Here is a 15,958-nt window from a genome sequence, read left to right as displayed (position 1 = left end):
CCTATACACTAACAATGAGAAAACAGTAAGAGAAATTAAGGAAATAATCCCCTTCACCATTGCAACAGAAAAGAATAAAATACTTAGGAACAGATTTACTTAGAGAAACAAAAGACCTATAAATAGAAAGCTATAAAACACTGATAAAAGAAATCAAAGAAAAGTGAGCCCTCTTACACTGTTGGTGGGAATGCAAACTGGTACAGCCACTGTGGAGAACAGTGTGTCAGTTCCTCAAAAAACTGGGGCTAGAACTGCCATACGACCCAGCAATCCCACTGCTGGGCATTCCCACTGCTGGGCATATACACTGAGGAAACCAGAATTGGAAGAGACACGTGTACCCCCGTGTTCATTGCAGCACTGTTTGCAATAGCCAAGACATGAAAGCAACCTAGATGTTCATCAGCAGATGAGCGGATAAGGAAGCTGTGGTACACATACCCAATGGACTATTCAGTTCAGTTCAGTCTCTCAGTCGTGTCCAACTCTTTGCGACTATTACTCAGCTATAAAAAGGAACACATTTGAGTCAGTTCTAATGAGGTGGATGAAACTGGAGCCTATTATACAGAGTGAAGTAAGTCAGAAAGAGAAACACAAATACTGTATATTAACACATATATATGAATTTAGAAAGACAGTAATGGTTCTATATACAAGGCAACAAATGAGACACAGATGTAAAGAACAGACTTTTTTGGACTCTGTGGGAGAAGGCAAGGGTGGGATGATTTGAGAATAGCATTAAAGCATGTATATTACCATTTGTAAAACAGATGACAAGTGCAAGTTCGATGCATGAAGCAGGGCAGTCAAAGCCGATGCCCTGGGACAACCCTGAGGGATAGGATGGGAGGGAGGTGGGAGGGGGGTTCAGGATGGGGGATACACACGTTCACCTATGGCTGATTCATGTTGATGTATGGCAAAAGCCTCCACAATATTGTAAAGTAATTATCCTCCAATTAAAATAAGTTAATTTAAAAAAAGAAAAAAATTAAGATACTAGGATATATTGTATATAGCACAGTGAATATATCTTATTTTTTTATAACTTTAAATTGAGTATAATCTATAAAAATTTTGAATCACTATGTTGTACACCTGAGTCTAAAATAATATTGTAAATCAACTATACCTTAATAAAAATGGATTGGAGGAAAAAAGAAAGCAACTACCTAGTATAAAAATAAAAGAGGTAATGTCCTCATTCTTCTTTCTGTTTATATTTTTCTTCTAGTGCTATCATTAAAGGGAAAAGGAAGTATTTAAAATATTTGACAAGTTGAAAAAGATATTAGCTTTTGAGTCATTATATCGTAAGGCATTGAGAAAGTTAAAACACATCTGGATATAGTTTGTAAAATAATTATGTATCCTTGGAGATTTAATATTCTAATTTTTTCTTCACAAGGTTGAATGTTGAATGTGCAAGTGTGTGTGTGCACAGACGTATGTCATGTGTAGTTCCTCGTGTGTGTGTGTGCTGTCATTTCGTGAAAACTCAGGTTTGCATCCTCAGTTCAGTTCAGCTCAGTTCAGTTGCTCAGTCGTGTCCGACTCTTTGTGACCCCATGAATCGCAGCACGCCAGGCCTCCCTGTTCATTACCATCTCCCGCAGTTCACTGAGACTCACGTCCATCGAGTCCGTGATGCCATCCAGCCATCTCATCCTCTGTCGTCCCCTTCTCCTCCTGCCCCCAATCCCTCCCAGCATCAGAGTCTTTTCCAATGAGTCAACTCTTCTCATAAGGTGGCCAAAGTACTGGAGTTTCAGCTTTATCATCAGTCCTTTCAAAGAAATCCCAGGGTTGATTTTCTTCAGAATGCATCCTAGTGTAATTTTAAAAAATTTTATTTGAGCATAGTTGATTTACAGTGTTGGGTTAGTTTCAGGTGTACAGTAGACAATCTGTTATACATATATCCACTCTTTTTTAGATTCTTTTCCCATATAGGTCATTACATCATTAAGTAGAGTTCCTTGTGCTATACAGTAGATCCTTATTAGTTACCTACTAATATTTCATATATTCAGTTCAGCTCAGTTGCTCAGTTGTGTCTGACTCTTTGCGATCCCATGGACCACAGCATGCCAGGCTTCCTTGTCCATTGCCAACTCCTAGAGCTTGTTCAAACTCATGTCCATCGAGTCGGTGATGCCATCCAACCATCTCATCCTCTTTTGTCCCCTTCTCCTCCTGCCTTCAATCTTTCCCAGAATCAGGGTCCTTTCAAATGAGTCAGCTCTTCATATCAGGTGGCCAAAGTATTGGGGCTTCAGCTTCAGCATCAGTCCTTCCAGTGAATATTCAGGACTGATTTCCTTTAGGATGGACTGGTTGGATCTCCTTGCAGTCCAAGGGACTGTCAAGAGTCTTCTCCAATGCCACATTTCAAAAGCATCAGTTCTTCAGTGCTCAGCTTTCTTTATAGTCCAACTCTCACATCCATACATGACTATTGGAAAAACCATAGCCCTGACTAGACGGACCTTTGTTGGCAAAGTAATATTATATTACTTTAATATGCTGTCTAGGTTGGTCATAACTTTCCGTATCTAACTGTAAAAAACAACTTTTAGAAAAGCATGAAGAAAATATATTAAACAATCATTGCTTTGATCCACTTTGCTTCAGATAAAACAGGCAACCTGGATCAATCCCAGAAAATAACACCCTGAACTCGGCATACATATTCCCTACAGTCCTGTACACCTTCTTTTTTTTTTCCCTGAAGGAGGAGAGGATGGTGGAAGGTTCTGTGCTCACAATTAAGTGAATTACTTGCTGGCTCATCTCTAACCTTAATTAATTTCTCTTCCTCAACTTTGCAATTAGCTGATGTTGCTACAAATTTTTGTCACATACTTAATCTTTATATAGTGTTTTTGGCCAGAGCACAGTCCAAGGCTGTGAGCTATGCTGATATCTTTATCCAGAGGTAAGGCTCACGGGCCACGTTATCTGCCGAGCTGCACCCTTGCAGGGCCGACCTGTGTCGTGTGGCAGGCAGGGAAGTCTCAGCTTCAGTGTTCAGCCCCTGTCCACACCTGCCAGGGGCACAGTGCCTGTGATCGCACACATCTTTACCTCTCTCCCATGCGATTTGTGCAGGATTTGTTCTGCACCAGGAGTTGTAAACCCTATGCCTCTTAATCCTCTGCAGATATAGGTGCCCACAGGGTTCTATCCAGTTGACAGATAATATAACTGAGTCTCAGAAAAGTTAGACTACTCATCTCATTAGAGAGGCGGCCAGGAGTTTGCCTCGTTGCCTCATCCCAAACTTTGCTCTCCACTATGTCCGTTGCATGCTGATGGAATTCACTGCAGTGCAGTAGAGTCAGATGGTGTGGAAGGAAGGAGAAAATGTGCCCATTTTAGGGGGGAGGTGTTTATCAGGCAGGGCTCTGGGGTGGGAATTAGCAAGCTTTACTATGAAGAAAGCTGAGCACTGAAGATTTGATGCTTTTGAACTGTGGTGTTGGAGAAGACTCTTGAGAGTCCCTTGGACTGCAAGGAGATCCAACCAGTCCATCCTAAAGGAGATCAACCCTGGGATTTCTTTGGAAGGACTGATGATAAAGCTGAAACTCCAGTACTTTGGCCACCTCATGCGAAGAGTTGACTCACTGGAAAAGACCCTGATGCTGGGAGGGATTGGGGGCAGGAGGAGAAGGGGATGACCGAGGATGAGATGGCTGGATGGCATCACTGACTCGATGGACATGAGTTTGAGTGAACTCCGGGAGTTGGTGATGAACAGGGAGGCCTGGTGTGCTGCGATTCATGAGGTCGCAGAGTTGGACATGACTGAGCAACTGAACTGAACTGAACTGAATGAGAGAAGAGCCAGACAGGTACTGTGCACTGACTGGTGAAAAGGCAAGGGGTGACTTGGAATTTTCATGTTTTAAATTTAGGGAAGTTGGAAGGGGTGGGGAGGCCTCTTAAGTAGATGTCCCTATACTTGGTTTCATGTGAAATCTGAAAGATAGCCTCACTTGAAGAATTTAGATATGTTGTTTCAGGTGTCAAACCTGACTTCCAAGGGTCCTGTAGGCATTTTGATACATGCAATTAGTGAGGAATCAGAGCAAAAGATGTAGAATTAGGAGTTACACACAGGTCCTCATTGAAATCAGAGTTGAGCTTGCTAAAGAATATCTCCACCCAAATCCACCTGTTTCTAAAAATCTACATCAGGGTAGAAGGCTCAGGATGGTTAAGGAATTTGCTCAGATTTGCTAGGAGAGGGGGGGAGCTGGCGAGCGAGCTGGCTCTGTTTGGTTCTTCTTCTTCTTTTTAAATTGACTTTACCGTGTTGGGTGAGTGTCTGCTGCTCAGTAAGGTGAATCAGCTGTAAGTACTGCTCAGTAAGGTGAATCAGCTGTACGTATGCACGTCTCCCCTCCCCCTTGGAGCTCCTCCCCCTCCCGCTCCTCTCGGCCTCACAGGGCACCCAGCTGACCTCCCTGTGCTGCGTCGCAGGCTCCCTCTCGCTGTCTGCTCCGCGTGCGGTAGCGTGTGGATGGCAGTCCTAACCTCCCGGCCGGTCCTGTCTCCTTCCCTTCTCTGTGTCTGCCTGTCCGTCCTCTATGTCCACGTCCCTATACCTGCCCTGCAAATAGGTTCATCTGTGTCGTTTTTCTAGATTCCACCTACAGGTACTAATCTGTACATTTGTTTTTCCTCTTTCTGACTTGCTTCAGTCTGTATGACAGACTCTAGGTCCATCCATGTTACTACAAATGACCCTGTTTTGCTCCTTTTGGTGGCTGAGTAATAGTCCATTGTATACATTGATGGGTACCACGTCTTTATCCACGCATCTGTCATTGCGCTTTTTGGCTCCTAAACCCAGCATCTTCCCATGAGCTCCTGTCCTTCAAGTAGAGGAATGCAGAGCAGCAGGAGGAAGGCACTTCTGGTGAAGGAGGATATTGAGCTGCCTCTGGTCCAGTGACAATATAGAAAAACATCCTGGGGGAGGGGTTTATCTTGCTTCTTAGGATGCCTGGGGCTGCTCTCCCCAAAGAGTGCTGAGCCTGTTTCCTGACCCTGTTGCATTCACAGTGTTATAAGGACCCGTGAGGATTCTGGTAACCCTTTCCCGTTACACTCCACCGAGAAACTGGTGATGATTTTATTTTTTTAAAGCATTATGAGCATTTTTAACACTACAGAAAATGTAAAAAACAGCACAATGATGCCCATACATTGACCGTCTGAACTGCTCAGATTTTGCCAAAATTTGCTTCATCTCTGTAATTTTTGCTCAACACAATACTTCATCTCTAATACTTCAGCATGATCTCTAAAATATAAGGCCAGTCTCCTTGGTAACTTCTCCTTAGTAACCTCAGAACTGCTGTCACACTCAATAAATCAATGATGATGCCCTCATATGTTCATCTAGCCGGGGGATAAAGAAAACAGCCTCTATCCTGTGTTCCATCTGGATCTTTTCTGTGTTATCATATTTTGATGAGGCCTGGAGATCTAGCTTCGGCCTTTAGGGTGCTTGTAACCACCTACTAGCCTTCACATGATGATAACTGCCACGATGGTTACTGAATCTTGAATGATCACTGTAGGCCATACACTGCCCAAGCTTTCCCATTTATTTAGTTATTTAGTCCTCGTGGCTAGGTTATAAGGTAGATTTTGTTATTACCCCTCTTTTTTGAAGAAACAGGGTTGTGTCTTGTTTCAATGATGAATCTTTGTGAATTAATCTCTCTGCAAATCTGTGGAACTGTGTATGGTTACAACTCACTGATGGCCAGCCAGGGTGTGGTGTGTTGGTGTTCTGGCCATGGGGATCAGCTGTTTTATTTGTTTAAAGCTGTGACAAAGCACCAGTTTTCACTGAATGGAATGGTCAGGACAAGATGCTCTTTGCTTGATGCTCTTTGCTTGACGTGCAGACGTGTCCTGCGTCACCCTCAGTTTTTTTCAGGCAGTTGGTGGTTCGGGATAATCTGGGGAACATGACTATTTAATTACAGGGAGCCTCAAATAATGGTAGTGTGAGTATGAGTGTGGCTGTACCTTTCTGAATCAATGAATTTAAAATAGGGTTTCCAGGACTTATTTCAGGATTGAGTGATCTGTTTTGTTGCCCTTGGGATTAATGCTCTGTGACTGCCCTTTCGGAAGACTTGTTAATTTCTTCTGTGAATCTGTCTTGAGTGGACCCTGCTGGCATACAGGCAGGGGGCCGGAGCGTGGGCATTCTGTCCTGCCTCCCTCCACCTCCCTACTCGCCCGCCATGGGTTTTCAGCTGCCCATCTGCTGTCCCTGCCTCAGGCCTGGGGTGTGAACGTGGGCACATTACGGTCTGGCGGCCCGTGGCTGGGTTGTGGGCGGGGCTCCAGGTGTGGCCAGACATCTGTGCAGGTCTGTACTCACCCAGGAAGACCCCTGGGGCAAGAGGGAGGTGTGCAACACTCAGTAGCAAAGAAAGACCACTAGGTCAGGTGCAGAGAGAGAGAGACTGATGAACACAGTGAAAAAGCTTTTTCCTGCTTTTTGAATGAGAGGTCCTGTCTCTCTCTTTTGCACTGGGCTCTCCTGTGTTGTCTAAGGGGACTGACGTTTGGAACCCTTGGACATGTGGTTCTACACCAGATGGAACTCTGGACTTTGGGCAGGAGAGGAAAGAAAGAAGTTCAAGGTCACATCCATTTCTGGAAGGGGACAGCGGGGCTTGGCGAGCTGCAGTCTCGGAACAGGTGCCCAGTGTCTCTGGAGCGTGGCTCTGGGCGTCGACCTGACTGCAGAATCGGGGTCAGGGGCTGGAGGTAGGAGCGGCTGGCTCAGAAGCATCTGCTCCTGCATCCAGGGCCCCAGAGCTTCAAATGGCGGAGGTGGATGTCTACCGAAAAAGATGCACAACTTGAGAGTTGCGGGTTAAGTTTTATTTGGGGCAAAATGAGGACCGCAGCCCTGGAGAGACAGCACTTCAGATAGCTCTGAGAGACTGCTCCAAAGAGGCAGTGGGGGAAGTTCAATATATACGATTTTGGTGAAGGGGGAGTTTGATGCAATTAAACACTCATTTTACAAAAGGGTTTCTACTAGTCACGAGGAGCTGTCATCATGAAAAGATTTAGTGCTTTTCTAGATATAAGGAGATTGAAGGTTTGGGATCATGAAATCAGTTCCTGAAAATATGTAACTATCCAAAGACCTGTCCCATCAGATTCCCTGGAGCACAGAAGGCTTCGTTCTCCGCCCTAGACTCCCTCAGCTGCTGAAGGTCAACAGCAGCAGTGCGGGGCTCAGTCTCCACAGAGGCAGATGGTAAATGCCCTTGTTCAGTTGCTGTCAAATGCCCTTGGCAAGTGCCAATGTGTGGCTGATACAGAAAAGCAGCACAAGTTAGGAGGTGACCCAGGAAGCCGAATGGATCAGAAAGGCAGGGAGCCTTAGACATGCTTAACATGGGGTGACAGCCTCAGGAGGGGCTGTTTCATCCAGGAAGAAACCACGGTGTACAAAAGGTATATAAACTGCCCAAAGAAAAGGGGGGTTAGACCTGGGATCTGACCCCCGGTGCTTCACCACTGCACTGTACAGCTTCTCAGACAGCTCCACCATCCCAGGGAGCATCTAATCAGACGCCAGAGGAGCCGGCGTTCCTCTGCCAGGGACTTGTCTTCGGGGAAGACGTGTGTCTGGAGCATTTTGCTTGACAGGCAGCTGTGGTTCTCCTGAGGTTTCTCGGATTTTGTTGACATGAATTGGTTTTGGGCAGAGAATGAGGTCGTCGATGTCTTTCGTTCTTCTGCGACTGCATGTTGTGGGCACATTCTCTGTTGAGAAGCGCAGCGTTTTCTCTCCTGATCTCACAGGAGACTGGTGGCAGCGGGGTGTGGAGGCGGGAGGAAGCAGCTCCTGCTGGATGGAAGCTTCTCATTGGTTGCGATGTCTTTATTTCTGCCCCTTACGGGATGAGTGATTTTGAAGAACCAAGAAAGGAGGAGAAATTTCTTTCTTAGAACTCTCCTCTTGAGTCTTCGCCAGTGGAACATTTCCTTATGAAGCATATGAATATGGTGAAAAGTCAATTGATGTTCCTGCAGGAATTTAAAGTTGGGAACAGAATTAAGTTTCCTTTACCAGATTAGTCTTTTTTTTTTTTTTTTAATGTCTAAATTCCCAAACATCAGGAAAAGTCAGATACTTGCTCTGAGGGATTCAGTGATTTTTCAGACTCCTTAAATATGATTATCAGGGGAAAGAAGCGTGTACCCCTGCAAGAAATATAGTAGATGGAGGAAAAACATGCAGATGGATAGGCCTACCTTAGCATCATTTATCTCCAGGAATGTGTAGATTGAGTAAGCCAGAGCCAAACTAAATTATTACATAGGGGCTTATGGCCCCTATAATTTTCTTCCTGCCCCTTTCCCTCTGTCTGAAATTATTTAGGATCTCATTGCTCAAAGTATATATATTCCATGCTCCAATCTTTCAACATTGATCAGTTAGAGCTAATCTGATAAATTAAATTTATTGCTCTTTTATTCATCTTTCACTCAAGGAACTATTGGATTTGTTGAAGAATGTGAAAAAGCTATGGAGTTTTCTTCTCACTTAGGTATAAATAAGAGGCTGTCATGAATATCAACAGATGTAAATACATATTAGGGCTGGTTTGGGGGGGGTGTTTTCTGGTCTCCCAACACTTCAATTTAAGGTTAGAGAGAAAAAGTTGTAGTGCCCTGTTTGAAGATCAGTAGTTCATTATCAGCTGCTTCCTTTTTATCAAAAAGTACCATGTGAAGCACTCTGGAGGTATAATCCTATCTTTTATTTTCAGAAATCCTCCTATGAGGAATCCATTTTATCTCAATTTTACAGATATGGAACTGAGCCTCGGAAGATTTAAGTTACCCAAATTAGATGTTTTCAGCTTGCCACGTACTCAGCAATGAGGAAATTCAGAGATTTTAACAAGTGCTCTGTCATTTTTGTCTGTATTACTCCTTCTTCTTGTAATATGCGAAGGGAAAGGAACGTTGTTAACATTTATTTATTTTGGCTGTGCCGTCTCCACTGCTGTGCGGGCTGGCTCTGGTTGTCTTCGAGTGTGTGGTGTGCTGGCCATTGTGGTGGCTTCTCCTGTCATGAAGCACAGGCTCTAGAGCACAAGCTATCAGTAGCTGCAGCACACAGGCTTAGCGGCTCTGTGGCATGTGGGATCTTCCTGGGCCGGGGATCGAACCTGTGTCCTCTGCATTGGCAGGCAGATTCTTAACCCCTGGACCAGCAGGGAAGTCCTGGGAAAGAACCATTCAGTGACTATCTTCTATTTATTGAGCACTGGGAGAATTACTCTCTCTCTCTATGTTATTTTAATTTTTAGAGCTGTCTTTGGAGATAGTGTTAATATGTCTGCTTTACAGATGGAAACGTTGAGGTTCAGAGTTGCAAAGTCATTTTTCTCATATAAAAGAACTAGTGAGATGTGTGGTCAACAGTTGAACCCAGAGCTAGCTGGGTCAGAGGAAGCAAATGCAGAGAGAGAGAGATCATCCTCTGCAACCTCATGTGCGCTGAGAGCGTGGCTGGACCCTGGTGGAGGCGTGGGCAGTGCCTGTGCACTTCCCTCTGTTATGGAGAATTCCTCTCCATCTCCACCCTCCAGTGAGATGCAGCATTCAGCTGTCAGACAGGCCAGCACTTCCCCTTTCCTGTTGAGCTGTGAAAGCTTGTTTAGCCCTTCTTCCAACCCAATTCCTGCCCCACTCATAGTTGGACCATAAAGAAGGTTGAGCACTGAAGAACTGATGCTTTCAAACTGTGGTGCTGGAGAAGACTTTTGAGAGTCCCTTGGACAGCAAGGAGATCAGACCAGTCAATCCTAAAGGAAATCAACCCTGAATATTCATTGGAAGGACTGATGCTGAAGCTGAAGCTCCAATACTTTGACCTCCTGGTGGAAAGAACCACCTTTTTGGAAGAGACCCTGATGCTGGGAAAGATTGAAGGCAGGAGGAGAAGGGGATGACAGAGGATGAGATGGGTGGATGGCATCACCGACTTGATGGACACTGAGTTTGAGCAAACTCTGGGAGATGGTGAAGAACAGGAAAAACTGGCATGCTGCAGTCCAGAGGGGTCACAAAGAGTCAGACACGACTGAACAACTGAACAACCACCACCTCAATTCCTTATGCACATAGACCTACTCAGGGGCAAGGCTGACTCAAGAATCAGTCTGACCTAAGAGATACTTCATGAGGAGTAGGAGAAGTGTGTAAGTAAAGGACAATGACCTGCCATCATGAAAGGAGTCCATGTCAAGAGAGAGCCTGCTCTCACATGGACTTCTTTAATCTCGATGCTGGCTCTTCTTCTCTTCCGTGTCCTGACTCAGATGGGACTGTGCAAGCTCTTTCCCTCATATTGTTTCATCTCCTTCCCTCATTTTCTAGCTCCTCTGTCCTCTCCAGGGTGCTGGCTCCATCTTGACCTTGGTGATCATGAGCAGAGAGTCCTGTTTTCCTTGAATCATTGTGTTCTCCAGATCTTCAACCATTCTTAAGCTAATATGAATCCCTCATGCCTTCACTTGGGGCTGCTATAGGAGAAAACCACAGACTGAGTGGCTTAAGTAATAGACATTTATCCCTTACAGTTCTGGAGGCTGGAAGCTCCAGATCAAAGTGTCAGCTCACTCAGCTCCTGGGGAGGCCCCCTTCCTCAGATTGACTGTGTGCTTGGGTTCTCACATGGCAGAGAGAGAACTCTGGTGCTTCTTCCTCTTCTCATAAGGACACGAATCCCACTGTGGAGCTCCTGTCCCGTGCCCTCATCTAAGCCTCCCTCCCAAGGCCCCATCTCCCAATATTAGGGCCTAAACATATGCATTTTGGGGTGGACACAAACGTTCAGTCCCTAACTCCCTGTCAACACACATCTGAGATGCATCTTTATGCTAAGGGGTCTCCTTCCTCACAGAGGTGAAGACAGGGCCAAACAGAAAAGAAGGCAGAGAATTCTTCCCTGAAAAACTCAGATCCTAAGGGACATACCAAAAAGATTTTAAATGTCTGGGCCAGATTCTGCCTTCCAAGAGTTATAAGCAAGGAACTCCAAAGTTAAATGACCGGTAGAAAACTGAGTGACCTGTGAGTTTCCCAGGTGGGGCCTGAACTTGGATGTCCTCAGTTAACATCTCATCTTTGGGCTTCCTGTCCTGCTGGACTGCTCTTGCACTGAATTTCAGCTTTACTCTGGTTACTTCTGTGAGCGGAAATATCCCTCTGTGTAATGTCTGAGTGACCCCTTGCCAAGGAAATGGGTTTTGCAGCCAGTGAATCACATCTGTGGGCTTCCCCGGTGGCTCAGTCGTAAAGAACTGTCTGCAATGCGGGAGTTGCTGGAGACTCAGGCTTGACCTTGGGTCAGGAAGGTCCCCTGGAGGAGGAAGTGGCAACTCTACAGTCCTGTTGCCTGCAAAACCCCATGGACAGAGGAGCCTGGCAGGCTACAGTCCATGGGGTCACAAAGAGTTGGACCCAGCTGAAGCAACTTAGCAGCAATCACACTTTTACCCGACACTCTTTTGCTTTTCCCTCTTTCTTCTTCCCTATATAAAATAATCCAGATGACATTGAGAGTGCACTGAAATTTTCAAGGGGGAAAAAACCCCATCAGAGTGCTTACAAATATCTGCATATTGAGAGAAATCACTTGCCAAGTATCGACATACAAGAGTGAGTAAATCACATGGGTAAAGGGAGAAGGCCACGTTCCAGCTTTACGAAGCAACAGCTGCCATAGCTAAAAAAGAAAAATCATGACCATAAAACACTGATTGCTTTTTAAGGTGTAACGAAGTAGCACCTTTCCAATCATAGGTTTTTTTTTTTTTTGGCAGTGCCCCTGATATTCATTTTTACATAAGTGGATTTGGTTGCTTTTATTTTGATATGAAATTTCTAGAACCTTTTATCCACAGTGAGGTCAGACTCAGTGTGGGGTTTTTAAAGAGATCAGAGTGGAGGTCTAGGAGTCTTGGATTTGTGGTCCGGTTCAGGTCTGGACCAGATGGGATTTGCTTTTCAGTGGCCAGAGCAGCAGTGCCTTAAACCAGATAAAGGTGCATTTCATCTGGTCGCACAAAAATCCAGGGATGGGCACTCTGGGAGAGTCCCCTGACCTTAGGGATCCTGAATCTTTCTAGCCCTTGTCTCCATCAAGCCTAAATCTCGCACCCACTCTCCAGCATTTGAGGCAGGCACCAGCTGTCGCCAAAGCATTCGAGGCTGCAGAAAGCGGGGAAATGAGCAAGGAACATGGGTGCTCTTTTTTTTTTTTTTTTTTCAAAGCTGTCTTAATAGACCACAGATGGGCACAGACAGAATGCACACTCAAATGTGCAGCTTAGTAGTTACTGTCGAGAACACGGTGACAGCACCCGCAGCGGTGGAGATTCAGAAGCGACGGCAGCGCGCGGCTGTCCTCACCTCCTTTTGCCGTCTCTGCAGCAGCATCAGTCCCGCCTCCTCGAAGGTGGCTGCTGTCCTGACCTCTCGGCCTGAATTTGAGTCTCTGGTGAATGGAATCATACAGCACATATTCTTTGAATCCACCTTCTTTCAGGCTTCCCTGGTGGCTCAGATGGTAAAGCGCCTGTCTGCGATGCAGGAGACCTGGGTTCGATCCCTGGGTTGGGAAGATCCCCTGGAGGAGGAAATGGCAGCCGTCTCTAGTGTTCTTGCCTGGAGAATCCCATGGACAGAGGAGCCTGGTGGGTTACCGTCCATGGGATCGCAAAGAGTCGGACATGACTGAGCAACTTCACTTTCACTTTCTTTTCTTTCATTTATTGTATATGTTTGCGACATTCATCCATGATGTCATGTGTAGCTGTAGTTAATTTGATTTCATTGCTGTATACGTTGAATTAATTTTTTCTGCTGTTGACTGGGGTTGTTTCAGATTTGAGGCTGTCAGGAATTGTGCTGCTGTGAACATTCTCTCACTTGTCTTTTAGTGTTCCTCTGTACGTGGTCTGTCAAACGTGTGTATGTTCAGAGTGTATGAATTTACCGCCAACAGTGCAGAAGAGTTTCCAGTGCTCCCTGAATGTGTCAACACTTGGTATTGTTTTTTTCATTTTTGCCCTTCCCATGGGTTTATCAGTTCAGTTCAGTTCAGTCGCTCAGTTGGGTCCGACTCTTTGCTGGTATCTTATCGTGGTTTTTGTTTTCATTCCACAGATTACTCATGAGATTGCCTGTGTAGTGTGCTTAGTCACTCAGTTATGTCCAACTCTTTGTGACCCCATGGACTGTAACCCACCAGGCTCTTCTGTCCATGGAATTCTCCAGGTAAGAATACTGGAGTGAGTAGCCCATCTCCAGGAGATTTTCCCAACCCAGGGGATCTTCCCGACCCAGGATGGAACCCAGGTCTCCCGCATTGCAGGCAGATTCTTTACCAGCTGAGTCACCAGGGAAGCCCCATGAGGCTGAAAACCTTTGTATATGTTTCTGGCCCTTCGGGTATGCTCATCTGTGAAGGGCCTATTCACTGATTCTCTGGCTCGCTCTTCTGACATGTCTGTTTCCTGTTGGTTTGGAGGGATTCTCACTATGTCCTCAGCCCCTTTCTAGTGCCGGTATGCTCATCTGTGAAGGGCCTATTCACTGATTCTCTGGCTCGCTCTTCTGACATGTCTGTTTCCTGTTGGTTTGGAGGGATTCTCACTATGTCCTCAGCCCCTTTCTAGTGCCAGTTGAATGTGCTGCAATATTTTCCTCCACTGTGTGGCTTACCTTTTCATTTTTGTAATAGTGTTTTTTTCATGAACAGAGGTTTTTTAAATTTGAATGGGATCTAAATTATAAGTATCTTGTTTTTGTGCTTTTGCCTTTTTTTTGGGTTTCTTGTTTAATCTTGCCTTGTCACAAGACCAGGAAGATACCTGGGTTATGGCCTTTGAAGATCTACTGTGTTTCATATTTAGATTTAAATCTCAAAGATATTTGTGAGTGCTGTGAAGAGATGAAGCTTTGCTTTTCCACTTCTGTATATATTTAATCAAGAACATTTATTGGAAGAACTTCCTCACCTCTGATGTGCAATGCCAGCTTTTTCCTAAGTCACATTTTTATATGCGAGTGGATCTGTTTCTAAAACCCGTATTCTGTCCTAGTAGTTCATTTGCTTACATCCATGGAGAATCCCAGGGACGGAGGAGCCTGGTGGGCTGCCGTCTACAGGGTCGCACAGAGTTGCACACGACTGAAGCGACTCAGCAGAGCAGCATGGCAGTGCCACACAGTTTTAATTCCTATAGCTTTGTATTGAATCTTTACATGTGGTAGATCTATCTCCACGTTCTTTTTCAAGTGTCTTATTTAATCTTATCACTGTTCTTTTTTATATGAAATTTAGAAACAGCTTGCCCATTTCCATGGAAACATTCATTAGAATTTTAATTGAAACTGCGTTAAAAACTTGGAGAAGAACTCTCATCTTTACCTTATTGTCTTACATCTCAATATATATTTTGATTTTTCAAATTCTTTTCAATTATGTTTTAGCCTCCTGTGCAGTAGTCTTAGAGACAGCTGTATGCATTTCTCCCTAGGTACTCAATGTTTCTGAGTGACTGTAAATAGTATCTTTTCAAAATTGTACTTCTAAACATTTGTTGCTAATGCATAAAAATAGAATTGATTTTTGTATATTGACCTTGTAACCATAAACCTTGTTAAACTCACTAACTTTAATAATTCATATGTAGATTTACTGGGATTTATTTATTACACCATAGTGTTGTCTGAGACTCTAATAGCAAGTACAAAACTGGGTTCATACTTGATATTTAATAATTACTTGATTTGGAATTTTATTAGTTTATTGAGATAGAGATAGGAAGACACACATGTGCTGTGCACACACACACACATACACACACCCCTGTGTATCTGGACTGAGGTGTAAAATGCCTCCCTCATCTGTCTTAGGAGAAGGAAATGGCAGCCCACTCCAGTATCCTTGCCTGGAGAATTCCATGGTCAGAGGAGACTGTCAGGCTGCAGTCCACGGGGTCACAAAGAGCTGGACATGACTGAGCGACAAAACCACATGTCTTAACTTCTTTCTTCAAATGCTTTCCCAGAAGCTTTTGTGCTGTTCTTCCTTCTAGTTTCTTTCTCTTCTCATATCCACAACTACCCTCTCTAACCACTGTATATAACTTCTTTGTTTAATGGTGCGAGAAATAAAGAACACAGTTTCCAAAATATGTTTTAATCTGATCTCCTACATTCCTGAGTCCAATTCTGGTCCAAGTGAAAGTAGTATTGATGGAAGAACAGGATTAGTTTCTGCCATGTCCCAGAAGTGCATCCTTCAACATGAAATTTAAACGTCATTACCCTAATGTGGATAAAGGGAGATTTTACTTGAACATTTTGCCTTAGAATGGGTCAACTAAGATGTTTTTCTCTAGCTTATTGGGTTTTATACAATATCTGGGAACATATAAGTGGCCATATAAAATCTTTTCAAGTAGCAATATAATGTTGTTGTTGTTTAGTTGCTAAGTCTTGTTTGACTCTTTTGGCAAGCCCATGGACCATAGCCTGCCAAGCTTCTCTACCCACAGAATTCTCCAGGCAAGAATACTGGAGTGGGTTGTTGTGTCCTCCTCCAGGAGATCTTCATGACCCAGGGATTGGCTGGTGTTTCCTGTGTCTCCTGCATCAACAGGCAGATTCTTTACCACTGAGCCACCAAGTATAATAGTGGCCTAGAAAAATGGAATAATTCATATTGGATTTCTAAAAATATAGACATAAAATGTAGTCATTGCACCTGTTTTGTAGTATGTTTAAATATTCAGATGCTCTTAGAAGTAGGGCCTTACTTGAACATACTGGTTTCCTAGAAACTGTGCTTCACTAAATAATATAAATA

General features: G+C 44.3%; 1 non-coding gene across 1 annotated transcript; it reads left to right on the top strand.

Annotated features, from left to right (window-relative positions):
• Nucleotides 1-12,631: 12,631 nt before the first annotated feature.
• On the top strand, nucleotides 12,632-12,703 carry TRNAR-GCG. The gene has a single exon. It is a non-coding gene; the product is annotated as a tRNA-Arg (tRNA).
• Nucleotides 12,704-15,958: the final 3,255 nt, after the last annotated feature.

Source organism: Oryx dammah, unplaced genomic scaffold (genome assembly GCF_014754425.2).
Source record: "Oryx dammah isolate SB20612 unplaced genomic scaffold, SCBI_Odam_1.1 HiC_scaffold_7, whole genome shotgun sequence".
Taxonomy (NCBI): domain Eukaryota; kingdom Metazoa; phylum Chordata; class Mammalia; order Artiodactyla; family Bovidae; genus Oryx; species Oryx dammah.
Note: the sequence above shows the minus strand (reverse complement) of the source record. Positions and strands in the feature narration are given on the sequence as shown.